This window comes from Peromyscus californicus, unplaced genomic scaffold (assembly GCF_007827085.1).
Source record: "Peromyscus californicus insignis strain IS unplaced genomic scaffold, ASM782708v3 Scaffold_7__1_contigs__length_154581171, whole genome shotgun sequence".
Classification (NCBI taxonomy): Eukaryota; Metazoa; Chordata; class Mammalia; order Rodentia; family Cricetidae; genus Peromyscus; species Peromyscus californicus.
In genome coordinates this window covers 20,420,969-20,434,485 of record NW_026294595.1, presented here as the reverse complement: position 1 = coordinate 20,434,485, position 13,517 = coordinate 20,420,969, and the positions used below count along the sequence as shown (strand labels likewise).

The 13,517-nt window shown below is 39.7% G+C and overlaps 1 protein-coding gene across 5 annotated transcripts in view; it reads left to right on the top strand.

Moving 5' to 3' along the window:
• Lrp1b (LDL receptor related protein 1B) overlaps window positions 1-13,517 on the top strand; it is a 1,950,932-nt gene that overhangs the window by 332,120 nt on the left and 1,605,295 nt on the right. The window lies entirely within an intron of this gene.

The following is a 13,517-nucleotide window of genomic DNA, read 5'->3' as shown; positions in this document are numbered from 1 at the left end:
ATGTGTCCAGGAAGAGGCATAGCCTATTACATAAAGTTATCTGAGTTGACTTACGAACAGATTTTACAGCTAGATTAATGACACTCATGTATCAGGAAAACTTTGATACAGAGATTTTTATGGAGCAGGTAATTTTTTTAGTTATTGCTCAAAAAAAAACTATGCTGACTATTTATCCAGACTTCAACATAATATTTTAAGGATATTGGTGTAAAATATCACTGATTGATGCTACCGAAGTGGAGTGCTGACCTTGTTATCTGGTTTTGTTAAAGACAGAGTTTATGGTCTTTCTTGTAGCCCTTCACTAGGATGATTAGTGAAGGCAGAGCTTGTGTTTCTTTGAAAATGTCTTTTCCCCCAATCTTCTGAGGTGAAGAAAGATTCAATTCCTAAGAAGACCCCTCAAGCCACCTAATTTTAAAGTGTAACATTATTTGAGGATCACAGAAGGTCATCTCAATACAACCCCTTCATGAAGTTTCAGGAGTGATTTTATCTAATTGAACAATGTAGTAAAAATAACAAGTCTCCCGGGTCCTGGGAACAGAAACATTTCTAAAAGATGAAAATGTCTGTAAGCCATCCAGCTGGATGTGACTCTGCATGAAGTGACCATCGTTTCTATTGTGTTTCTGTTGTGAGACTTTTTAACTTTCTTTAGATAGTGAGATGTTAATCAACTTCTTATATTCATATACGGACTTTTCCCCTGTGGTATAAGGCATAAACCTTTTTGATAATTTCCTTCTAACTCTCTCTGATACAGGTCAGAGAAATAAAATGAGATTCATGTGGGAAGCTATTAGCAAACAGATACTGCCCTTTAAAATGTATGGTAGAATAAGGCAGTGAAAGTAGGCTACAGGAACACTAATGTGGATGAAAGTGTGGTTGGTGTTCCTAAGGAATCGTGATTTAGAGGTCACTTTGCAATGAGCTCATCTATGGGAGGCTCAGAGCTAAGCTTTCCGTTAGGTAGAGAAGCAGAAATGGTCTTACAGATTAAAGAGAAAGCAGATGAGACCCAAGAGGACAGTTTATGTCTCTTTCAATTCTTTCTGTTTTGTTCATTTTATTCTGAAGCTCCTCTCCTTAGCAGTAGAAAGGCCAAAAGCATTGACCCCTCTTTAATAATAAAAACACCCACTAAAGAGCTTGATATGAAGGGGTGATGGGAAGGTGAGAAGGTACCGTGAATTAAAGGGGCCTGTCTAATGCCGGTTCATTTCCGAGCACAGTGGGCACCAGGAAAAGGTGAGATTTCTCCCAACTCTGGACCACTGTGAGATAACAGTGTCTCCGAAAGTGTCTTTGCGATTCTAAGGAAGGTTGATTGGAGGCAGAGGTGACAGAACTGAGTGTCCTACAGCTCACAAGGCAGATTCGGTTCCAGAATGTCCCAAAAGCTCACCTTTCACTCTCTGTTGCTGCTCTTCGGTCCTCTGATCAAAGATTGCTGGTCCAAGATTCCAAAAGGACAGCCGTCCGTCCTTAGCAGAACTGAAACTGCAAGAATGAAACTCCGCTGTTTGAAAAGAAAAGGGGAGAATAAAACCCATGCTTTCAAGAGACTCTGTTGCTAAAATCTCCTTGGCTTAAGGGATGATGTACTGTAAACATCAGCCTTGGCAGGCTCTGCAGGGACAAATCTGAAACTGAGCTAGGAGACTTCCCGGAAACTAGTGAATCCATCACTTACCCCCAACTAATCCTGCATTGGGGGTTGGGGATGAAGGCTTCTTACGTTTTGTGGGTGAGTACATTTAATCCCAGAAGATCTTCTATTCTTTAAACTCAGAGCAAAAAATTTACATCTGACTTTGACTCAGAAGTGCTTCTAAAGTGAAACATTTTGCTAAATGAGGCTTTATAGGATGTTGTGCGCCAAGAGCTTATTTCTCATGATGTTGCCATTCTCTTTTCCCACTCATGACTTCTTCCATTATTTCTTAAGAAGAAGCCACAAACTCTTTTCTTAGCCAGTAGGGCAAGGAGTAACATCACCCTGCTAATTAATATATTGGCCCCTTTCAGATCTAAGCAATATAACTGATTTTTAATTGAATGTTTTTTTTCTTAAAAAGTTTCTAACAATTGCTTCCCTGATTGGGAGATGGCAGAAATTATTCACAAAGAAAAAAAATATACTATGCAAATTGAGTTTGCTCTGGGAAGCACAGAATCAATGAATGTAGGTTATGACATTTCTTTCTGGTCACAGTTTTTCTCCTTCATCCAGAAAGATGTTCTGTGATCAAGCTGCCACTACTCACTGCTCAACCTTGAGGGGTCACATATAAGTGGGAAGCCTTCATCATTTGACCCAAATTTTCCTGGGTTTTTAGGAACAAAGAGGAAAAGGGACAGTCCCCAACCCCTCTCACTGAATAGTCAACAGAAAAGTAAGGACTAATATAAAATATTTCTTTTATAATTTTGATTGCAGCCAGAGCCTGAGAATTTTAATCTATCATAAATAGGAATTAGAGGAAAGCCTTGTATTTCTTTGACACGTTGCTACTTTTGGAAGGATTTTTGACATTAGTATTATTAAATGTCAGGGGTCATTGTAGTTGCCTTAGGAGAAAGGTAATGATGTTAGAGTCATCAAGGAAATAAAAAAAGATACATAAACATGTTGCCAATCAAGGGCCCCACTTCCTTGAGTAAAAGGCTAGAATAGGAGTCCAGACTCTGTCTCTTGGCTTCAAACTGTAACACACTGTGGGTTGTAGCAGGTCTTCCTTTGTACTGCTTGCTCCCAAATAATGACACAGAGATTTGTTCATTGTGAAAGCTTGGCCTTAGCTTAGGCTTGCTACCAATTAGCTTTCATAAGTTAAATTAACCCATTTATATTCATCTACATTTTGCCACATGGCTCGTTACCTCTTCTCCATACTGTATTTCTGACTTGCTTCCCTTCTCCCTTGCAAATTCCCTGCCTCAGAGTCTTCCCAGAGTTTCTATCTCTTTCTGAAAGTCCCACCTATCCTCCCCTGCCTAGCTATTGTCATTCAGCTCTTTATTAAAGCAACCAGAAGGTACCTTGGCAGAAACACATCTTCACACATCCAGACAACGCACCCTAGCTCCCACTGAGCATGTCCTGTGAAATAATAAAAAGAGGTAGATATGTGGGACGACTCATCCCTAACAGGCTTGAGGGCCAGAGGGCCCAAACAAGTAAAAAAGACACTTTCTGAGAGCCAGCCTGGGTCTGCCTGATGGTCTTAGCAACAGCAGCTGAAACATGATCTGGAGATGACCTGGACCAATGAGAGACAGCCATGTCACACCAGCTGATGCGTATTCATCAGACCTCCCCCCAGGTTGGAGTGGAGGGTATATAAGGCTTGCCTCTTCCTGAATAAACTGAGCTTGTTGTTTGGACATTCTCCCGGAGTCTGTGTGGTTTGACTCTGTGCCTACTTGGCCCCCACCCCCAAAGGGAACAACAGCAAGGACCCTGCTAGAACTTTATATAATGATATTAAATGAGTTGCATTGGCACAATACCTTACAGTATGCTATAAGAAAAATAATCTTAAATTTGTACCAGTATACAAAAATCCATACCAATGTAAAATATCTGAGACTACTAGTTAATTTTTAGTTAAAAAGTAGATTCAATAATCTACCCTTTTACCCTACCATTCCCATATCCCCCTATTTTCTTTTTAGAATGAGATCCTTGAATGAAACCTTCTTTGCTTAGTTTTTTCCCTGAACATGACCAATAGGAACTTGCAACCAACACCCCCCCATGCCATGATAACAAACATACATAACCCACCAAATGACCAAAAACCACCTACTCTACCATTTGGGAATATAGGTGTCACATTATTAAAATTACTTCCTGTTGTTTGGAATGACAGCATCTTTTGGTGACCCTGAGAAATTGAGATAATGGTCAAGTCCTGAGGGAGCTAGCTGTATCATTTGCTATCCAGACTCTGTGTGATGGGTAAGTGCAGGGCTTAACTGAAGACTTGGATGAAATAGTCTATGAGGCTAGACCATCTCACCTAGCTGCGTTGAAGTTTTTCTGGATGCAATTTTTAAGAAACTGCAACAGAGGAATTCTGAGGGGCTGGATCACCTGGGCTACTTTCTTCTTCATTGATATCTGGTCCTTTTGTTCTTAAAACACACAAACTTTTAAAGTTAGCATACACATCTGCATTAAGACAGGTATGGAATATGTGGTATGCACAATTCAGCTAAGGAATATTTTCTGTTTTATGTTTGAGCAGATAAAAGGCATTTGTCAACTTTATAAGTCTGTTTGGTCTGTATAACCAAACTGTAATATAAATCTCTATCCATGCCATATGAAAGGATGATATGTAATAATAAGTCATGCGGACTCTGTAGTCAACAAGATTTATCATGTCTCATCCAGTCTCAGAGCTGTTCCCATAATAGAAGGATCAGAATATACATCACCTGTCTTGTAGTTTTCTTGGTTTCTTCCCTCATGTCTGTAGCCAAGATTTTCAGGAGGTCTCCCTTGGTCAAATCTGATTATTATTAATTTTGAAAGAATTCATAGCTTTTTGTTTCTTGTAGAAACAAAGATATAACCCCTCTCCCAACATAACATATTTCGTGACTTTCATACTGAAGTTAAAACATCCTTAAATATACATAGGCTAGTTTAATTCAACAATTTCCATTATCTAAGCAGCTGTCATTTTGTTCATTAGAATTTAAAAATTTAAAGTTAATAGCACTATATAGAATCCAGACACTCTGTTCATTTCCCATCCTTATATGGCCAATTTTTTAAATATTACTTTACTCTCTTTAAAGACTTCATTTTATTATTTTTAAACTACTTTTTAAATGACTGTCTATACACATCTTTCCTTTCTTCAGTATCTAAGCATATTTTTAAGATTACTATATCCATTCAGAGGATTTTTTGTTTGCTTGTTCTGTTTTATTTTGTTTTGGTGTGTTCTGGCTTTCTGCATGCCTTCTCTGTACGTGTGAGCCAAGACTTAAAGGGCCAGGCTACCCATCATGCAGCTCTGCTTAGCACATGATGGCTGTCTTGTCTACCCTAGGATCTGTCCAGCAGGTTGCCCCACTGGTTCTGGGCTGCAGCTGCTGTGTAGTTTTCTGTGAGAGCCTAGCCTCAGTCCTTTGGCACTGGTTGGGAGCTGAGTTTATCTGCCCCAGCTCTGGGAAGTTGGTTGGCCCAAATAATAGCAGGCATTACTACCTAGTGTCAATTAGCTGGCTGCTCATGTGCTTAGCTGCACAGCAGAGCCTCTTAAAGGAGCTATACCTCTATATACAGCAAGCACTAGGACTGCCTTAGAGACTGCTGTTGCTAGGAATCTGTGTTCACTCCATGTTTGGGACTTTTTCAGCTTTTTCAGACCCTGTGTGGATATATGTGCCCCATTTTGGACACCAAATGTAGCAGATTTTTCTTTGGGCCGCCTGCTCTAAAATAATGACATGGAGACTTCTTATTAATTATGTAATCTTGGCCTTAGCTTAAGGTTGTTCCCAGCTAGCTCTTATAACTTAAATTGTTTTTTATAATGTAAATTAACCAGTTTATATTAATCTACATTCTGCCATGTGGCTCATCTCCTCTCCTCCATACTGTACATCCAACTTAATCTTTATCTCATTAGAGAATTCCATGCCTCAGATTCCTCCCAGAGTTCCTATCTCTATCCAGAAGTCCCACCTATCCTTTCCTTCCTAGTTATTGGCCATTCAGCTCTTTCTTAAGCCAATCAGAAGGTACATTGGCAAAGACACATCTTCACAGATTATCCTACAACAGTGGGTGAAGGTGGGTTCCTGCAAATTCCAGGTTGGATTCTAAACCCCATCGTCTCAGAATGGATTTTTCCTCTATTTAAAGAGCTAATTAGGTTACAAAAAGGTCACTGGTGTGCTGATAAGAAGGGGAATCCTACACATAGGAGAACTTATGCAAAAGATGATGACACTGCTGTTATCTATATCGATTACTATTTAATTGTGAGTGGAGCATTTGCTTAAGCAAAAGAGTAACATGCAATTTCATAGTAAAAAGAAACATTACTTCTACATGGGCCTTTTGGAATTATGTTACATTTTCTTCTAAATGTGTACATAAGAGACTATTAGGTATTTGATTTAAATTATATGTTGTGTATTTTCATTTAAATAGGAAGGAAAATGCCAAATAGATTTATTATAATCACTTAATATAATTGATCAACCTAGGAAACCATCATTCAGCAACTATTTACTGAGGGTCAACAGTGCTGAAGGTGCTTATGAGTACATAAAAGCAATAATGATATAGGTATAAACCCATGCTAATAGGCCATTTCTCGTTTTATCTATCCAGATGAACTATTGTTTCTTCTGCACAGAACATTGCCCTCTCTGATGCCAAGACAGAAATCTCACATAGTTATTAGTTTTAAATATGAAAATTACTGGCTGCTTGATTGTGGAGCCTCTACCTTTAGAAAGCACTGCCATTTGCCATGTGCAACACGTTTTACAAATGACAACATCTTTATTAAAATTCTGACAATATAGGTAATTTGCTTTTATACCACCACATAGGACTAGTTAGCATCCATGGCAACTACCTTGAAAATGCCATGTGATCTCAGTGATGTTGAGAAAAGCAAGAGCTAACATATGTAAGGTATGTGAGCAAAGTGAATTGAGACCAAAACCTCTGCAGAGCAGGAAGTTCCTCAGTTCTCTTGCACTTTGCAAACTTCAATTTTCTCGTGATTTGAGGAGATTGTTAGATTGTTACTAGAGGATGAAACCAATTGACCCTGAAAGACTGCATATACCTCAGCTTAAATTTGCTCAAATATGAATTTCTAGTCAGGAAAAGAAAAACTTTGTTCCCAGAGGATTCTGGGAAGAATTACTGTTCCATCCAGCTATCCCAAACATCTACCAAATAGGATAGATACCATGCACCATAATAGATTAACTTTTACATGGAAAAAAAAACATGTTTGTGATAAAGATGATGATGAAAACTGAAGCATTCTTTTTGATCTAGGCATCCAGGCGAGCATGGCGTCAGATGTAGATGCTCTGGTCAGAAATATGGCATCAATTTATTGAATACAGCCCTTGTATCTCTTCTCACAATAATATTGAATGTGAGTTCTATTTTCTAATTTGTATAAAGGTATGATACAATCTATGGTGGCCTTGTCAATGACACTAGTCATCATCCTCTTTCATAGACGTTAAAAAAATGGCAGGAAAGTCAGTTTCTGGAGATGTTGAATCAACTGGTTGAATACTTTGCTATGCAACTGAGTGTTCCACATGAGGGAGAGCAGGCCAAGGGGTATTCCAGAGATGTCCAGACTGAAACTCTAGATTCTCAGTGGAAGCCACACTTCTATCCAGACCTGTATCACATTGCGGTTAACTTAGAGAGCTTTCCACTCTCACAAATTTGGAGCTATACTGTATCCAGATATGTGTATGTTTTACTATTCATCTATGTGCAATAAATGCTAATGGACTGAGTGCTATTAAAACAAATCTTGTGCAGATGTAAGAAATAAGATAATATGAACCTTTTAGAAAAATAAGGTGAAGGTCATCTAGGAATAGCCTGAGGGTGTATTTCAATTACTTTTTCTAATCATAATATTTGCTTATAAATATGCATATGCTACATAGGTGGAATAGTGTGTAATGCTACTTAATATTATTGTATGTATAAGAACATCAGTGTCTGTGTATGAACAGGACTGCTCATTGTTTTGAAGATTTTCAACTGAGGTTTATGTAACAATGAAACACAACGCATGGTCCCTGTTTACAATGACATGCGTCTATGAACCCACAGTTCTGTAGTTCAGAAGTAAAGCAGAAAACAATAGAGTTTCTGCACTATTACACATGACTAATGATGAGTGTAAGACTGGGAACTCGGATGGTGATTCCTTGCTGCCTGTCATTCACTGTAAATCTCAAAGGCCACCAGATGCATTGGCCTGTGGTACTCCTTGATGCTCAAATTAGCAGTGCTGTGTCAAAGTTTCTTGTTTCATCTTTCACATCCCCAACTTCACTTGCTATTGGAATGAGTTAACCCATGCTCTTAAAGATTTCCTTTGATTACATAAAAACACTTGACAGTATGCTTTTATTATTTAATGATATAATTTGGGTAATGTCAAGTTTTCCAGTTTTACCCACCTTCAGCTAGGGAAACCATAATAAAACGTTCCAGACCAGAAGCTTTTAAGTGACAGAAATGTGTCCCTTTACAGTTGAGAGTTAGCAGTTCTAAAGTCAAGTTATCAGCAGGGTCTATTCAGTTGTGAAATGTTTCTGTGGTTTGTGGTTTATAGCTGACCATCCTGTCTAGTGTCTAAAGACTGCCATGATGTTCTTAAGTGTATTTGTTTCTTCACCTCTTCTCTCTATGGGGACACCAATTATATGGAACTGAGGCTTAATGTGACTCCCTTTTCCTTAATGTAAGTCTTTGAATGCCTGGATCCAAACACAGTCACTTTCAGGGAAACATGAATGTTAGGGCTTTAACCTGTGAATTTTGGAAGGTGCAATTCCCATAAACCATACAATTAAGAGTGTGAGAATGGCAGCCAAAGGAAGAGAGAGACTTTCTACTTGTACTTATTGTCTCTTTTTTTTAAATTTTTTTTTAAATTTAACTTTATTTTATGTGCATTGGCATGAGGGTGTTGGATCCCCTGGAACTGGAGTTACAGACAGTTCTGAGCTGCCATGTGGTTGCTGGGTATTGAACCACGGTCCTCTATAAGAGCAGCCAGTGCTCTAAACCGCTGAGCACTTATTGTCTCTTAAACTTTATCACTTGCCCTCCAGCTTCCTGCCCAATTCACATGAATTTTCTCTAGTTGTTCTGTCTATCTAGGCATGAAACAGCATTACTGTTGTGAAATTTTTAAGTCACAAGTAATCTAGTCTTCTTAACTTTGATAAGATCTCTTGCATTAAGGATTTTGTCTCTTTGTATATAGTCTACCTTGCAATGTATCTAATGAGGAATCTTAGCATTGCTACATGATATTCCAAGACAAATGTGTAAGTAAATAAGAACAGTATAACACCATTTTCCTATGTACTTGCAATAACTCTCTGAAAATGCACATATGTATGCACAATCATTGTATATGATTAATAAATACTCATCCCACTTCACCCCATATTTATGTATACATATATACATATGTGTGTGTTCATTTACACAGGTATATCTATTTGAGCAGGCATCTTTATAGATTTAATGAACAGTGAAATTATATTCTATGCAACATAATTAATTTACAGAAATGCTTTGCTAGCTTCTTTGCTCACAAAAATAGCAAAAATTATCCTGAAGCAGGCAGTCTGCAATTCAGAATTATGTCATAGATTAGTCTTTTTACTACTGTTGACAAGATTTGTAGCAGGGTCCTTGCTGCTGTTCCCTTTGGGGGTGGGGGCCAAGTAGGCACAGAGTCAAACCACACAGACTCCGGGAGAATGTCCAAACAGCAAGCTCAGTTTATTCAAGAAGAGGCAAGCCTTATATACCCTCCACCCCACCCTTGGGGGAGGTCTGATGAATATGCATCAACTGGTGTGATATGGCTGTCTCTCATTGGTCCAGGTCATCTCCAGATCATGTTTCAGCTGCTGTTACTAAGACCATCAGGCAGACACAGGTTGGCTCTCAGAAAGTATCTTTTTTACTGGTTTGGGCCGTCTGGCCCTCAAGCCTGTTAGGGATGAGTCATCCCACATATCCACCCCTTTTTATTATTTCATAGGACATGCTCAGTGGGAGTTAGGGTGCATTGCCCTAACCTTGTTGACCCCACCTCAGGAGAGCTCAGCATAATGGACTGTGCCTGTCTTAGATTGGCTTGCCAAACAAGCTCGCATCTGTCATTGACTACCATCCCTGGAAGAGCATCAATCCTGGAGAGCTGTCTGGGTGGTGGGCTTTAGGCAGTAGCCTTCTCTATCTCAGTGAGCCATGTATACATTATCTCTCTAGGAGTACTTTGAGCTAGGTGTCTGAGAGCCAATAAAACCTGTAGGGTCACCTCTGTGGCCGCCTTCTGTTGGTGAACCTGTTGCAGAAGATATCTGAACAAGAGAAGGATTAGTCAAAATTTCAATCTCAAGGACATGGATGGGACCCCAGTCATTTTTATTGCGCCAGTTGAAGTCTTTTTGGTGGTGTATAATCGACCTTGTAAGGGGTGAGGCAATTGCTTAATCTCTAGGGTCGCATGTCAGTGATGACATGACCTTTACTAATGAATGTCACAGTAGCAGGACAAATCATACATTACCCTTCTGAAGCTTCTTCTTTATCCAAAGTCTCTTGGTGTGTTGCTGGACGCACGTCTCTGGAGGATACCCATATTGATGTGGTGGTATTCTGGGGGAAAATGCAAGCATATCCTCGCCCCCGGGTTAATAGGGGAACAGAGTGTTGCCACTGAAGGGTGATGGGATCCCTTCAATGCACCAAGGGCAATGGTGTCTCCCAAGGTAGGTAAATAAGTGTGTTGTCCAATTTGGGCTTGTATGACAGGGTTAACATATGGTCCCTTGGCCTGTGAGCATCTCAAGAGAAACAGCCATGTTGTGCTGTATATTAAAATGGGGCTGAGCCTCAGCCTGGTTATCATAGGCAGCTTGCCAATTAAGGAAGACCACAGGATCCAACACAGCCTTCATCAAATGGTGCCAGTCATAAGTCTGTGAATGTATTGTCCATTGCCGTAGGACTTGCTCAAAATATGATGAGTCAGGACCTGATTCATTAGCAGCCTTATGGACCAAAGACAGGTCTAAAAGAGGGGTAGGTATCCATGGTTGGTTAGCCGTATTGGGGCTCACATTAACTGGAAATGACATGGTGGGCATGTGCAGCACCATAGGTAGAACAGGCTGGGAGGTATGCAGAGCAGCTGTCTCGGCAGGCACACACTTCCAGTCAAATCAGTCCATGGATACTGTAGTGGCGGGGTAGCCACTCGAGGCATGGGGGGAACAGTGAGAGGGCCTGCCAGTATAGGCTTAGATGCTGCTGCAAGCATTTCCTCTCTTGCCATCCCTTTCCTTCACTTTATGCCTATGCTCATGCCTCTCCTTGCCAGCAGAGGCAGAGGAAATATCAGTCAGGGATGGAATCAAGGCAATAGATAAGTTAACGTTACATTGTTTCTGACAGTGCTTGTTGTGGGCCTCAGTAGAGGATGACTTTAGGCATCACAAACAATTGGAGAGTTACTCTTGAGGCCACTTCACTGTTTCTGGCCAGGAACAGAACTCTTATCCAAAGATCAGGTTCCCACATGTTCTCTGAAAAGATCTCTGGAGCAAGCAGTATTAACTACTGATCCATCTCTCCAGGCGTCACAACCCACAAGCACACGCATGCATTCACAAACACACATACATACATACATACATATACATACACACATATATACACACACAAACATATATACATACACAACTAAAATTAGTCAGACTGTGGATGTTGTTTCCTGAGGGTCCAGCCCTTATATGGAAACACTAGGCGAGCCTGAACAAAAGTATATGTCACCCTACCATACAGACAGATTCACAAACAAGACAAACAGAAAGAAGAAAGTGGGGGTCCCAGCATTTACCTGCTAAAGGGACCGAATTTACACAACGTAGAGGGGCCTACTCACCGAAATATACAGCTCAAGGGGGCTTCTCAAATAGCGCCGCACATGAGTAAAGGGAGACAAACAGACCCTGTTCAAGAACCAAATGTCCCGGGTTTCGGCAACAGATGTAGCAGGGTCCTTGCTGTTGTTCCCATTGGGGGTGGGGGCCAAATAGGCACAGAATCAAACCACACAGACTCAGGGAGAATGTCCAAACAACAAGCTCAGTTTATTCAGGAAGAGGCAAGCCTTACATACCTTCCACCCCACCCTGGGGGGAGGTCTGATGAATATGCATCAGCTGGTGTGACATGGCTGCCTCTCATTGGTCCAGGTCATCTCCAGATCATGTTTCAGCTGCTGTTGCTAAGACCATCAGGCAGACCCAGGCTGGCTCTCAGAGAGTATCTTTTTTACTTGTTTGGGCCGTGTGGCCCTCAAGTCCATGAGGGATGAGTCATCTCACAAAGATTGTTATATATACATATATAATTATTTATTTAATTATTTATTTATTTAATCATTTAATTATTTTATTGGTTCACCAGTGGAACAATTGAATATATTATTTCAAAGGTAGAAGTAGGCCTGAAGGATATCTGAACATTTAAAACACACAAAATACCAAGGTTGGTCATTATTTAAGGCATCATTCTTCTTAGAGAATGAGAGTAATTATTTGAATCTGCTTATAATGGAAGCCTAGTGAGTTAGACACAGTCCCAAAAGGCTCAGTTATTTTATACACTTAACAAGGTCCTACAGGCCTGGTTTCCTTAGGTGTAAGTGGTTTGCTTTCAATGTGAGGTAAGGGGTGTTGAAAAGATTCAGTTTGACTAGAAACACAGCACTGGTTATCCCTCAACTATGTTTTCATAATTTTAAAGTGTCTTTTTATTTGCGTTAACATATTTTTAGTTTAAGAAATTTATAGAGTTGAAGAAATTTTGATAAGTCAAATGAAATGGAGTAAGAATTGAAACACAGATTAGTACTAAGCTCAAGAAATCAAGCAGCTGGATAGACCACAGGATACACTCTGAAGAAGTCAAGAGTGACTTCTGCTTAAAAATCAACCTATAATTAAGTTGGTTTTGTGTACTTCATGATCACCCATACTGGGCTGAAGACTAGCTTGCCAGTTTCTTGTTTTTCTTCCAGAGACTCTGTATATTGCTTCTACTTTCTACTCTTGATTGACTCCACACTTACAGATACTCTGAGCTGAAGGCAGATCAACCTCCAGGATGTACAGTTTATGGATAAGTCAGAACACATCTGTAAAGTGATTGCCCTCCACATACGTATTGGACAAATACTACCCTATTCCTGGACTTAGGTTCTTTGACCTGTGTCCTCCTTTTGTCCTTTTGATTCCTCTTTCATTGTAACCCCTCTGTACTGTTTGTCTTGCACAATTTGTCCAAAAAGCCACCAGAACATCACTAAAATAACAATTCTTAACTAATTGCTAAATTTAAAATTAATGAGAGCAACCACAACAAACCCAACAGCACTGAATCAGTTGGCATGCACATCTAGCTTCCATTAAGGACGGATGAGTATACACATTACAAAGTAAATTTTTGTTTAAATAATAATCTGTTTACTAAGTGTGTGGGTTTTTTTCTGCAATTGTATGAAAGATTATGACAACAGGAAAACACAATATGAGTATGAATGGCTGTTGTCTCACTTAGTGTCCAGGAAGATATCCTCATTCAAGCAAACCGTATCTATACAAAAATGGCTAGAGAACAATATTCTCCAATACTTTCAGGCTATTTAAACTCAGAGGCAGTCTCCAGAAAG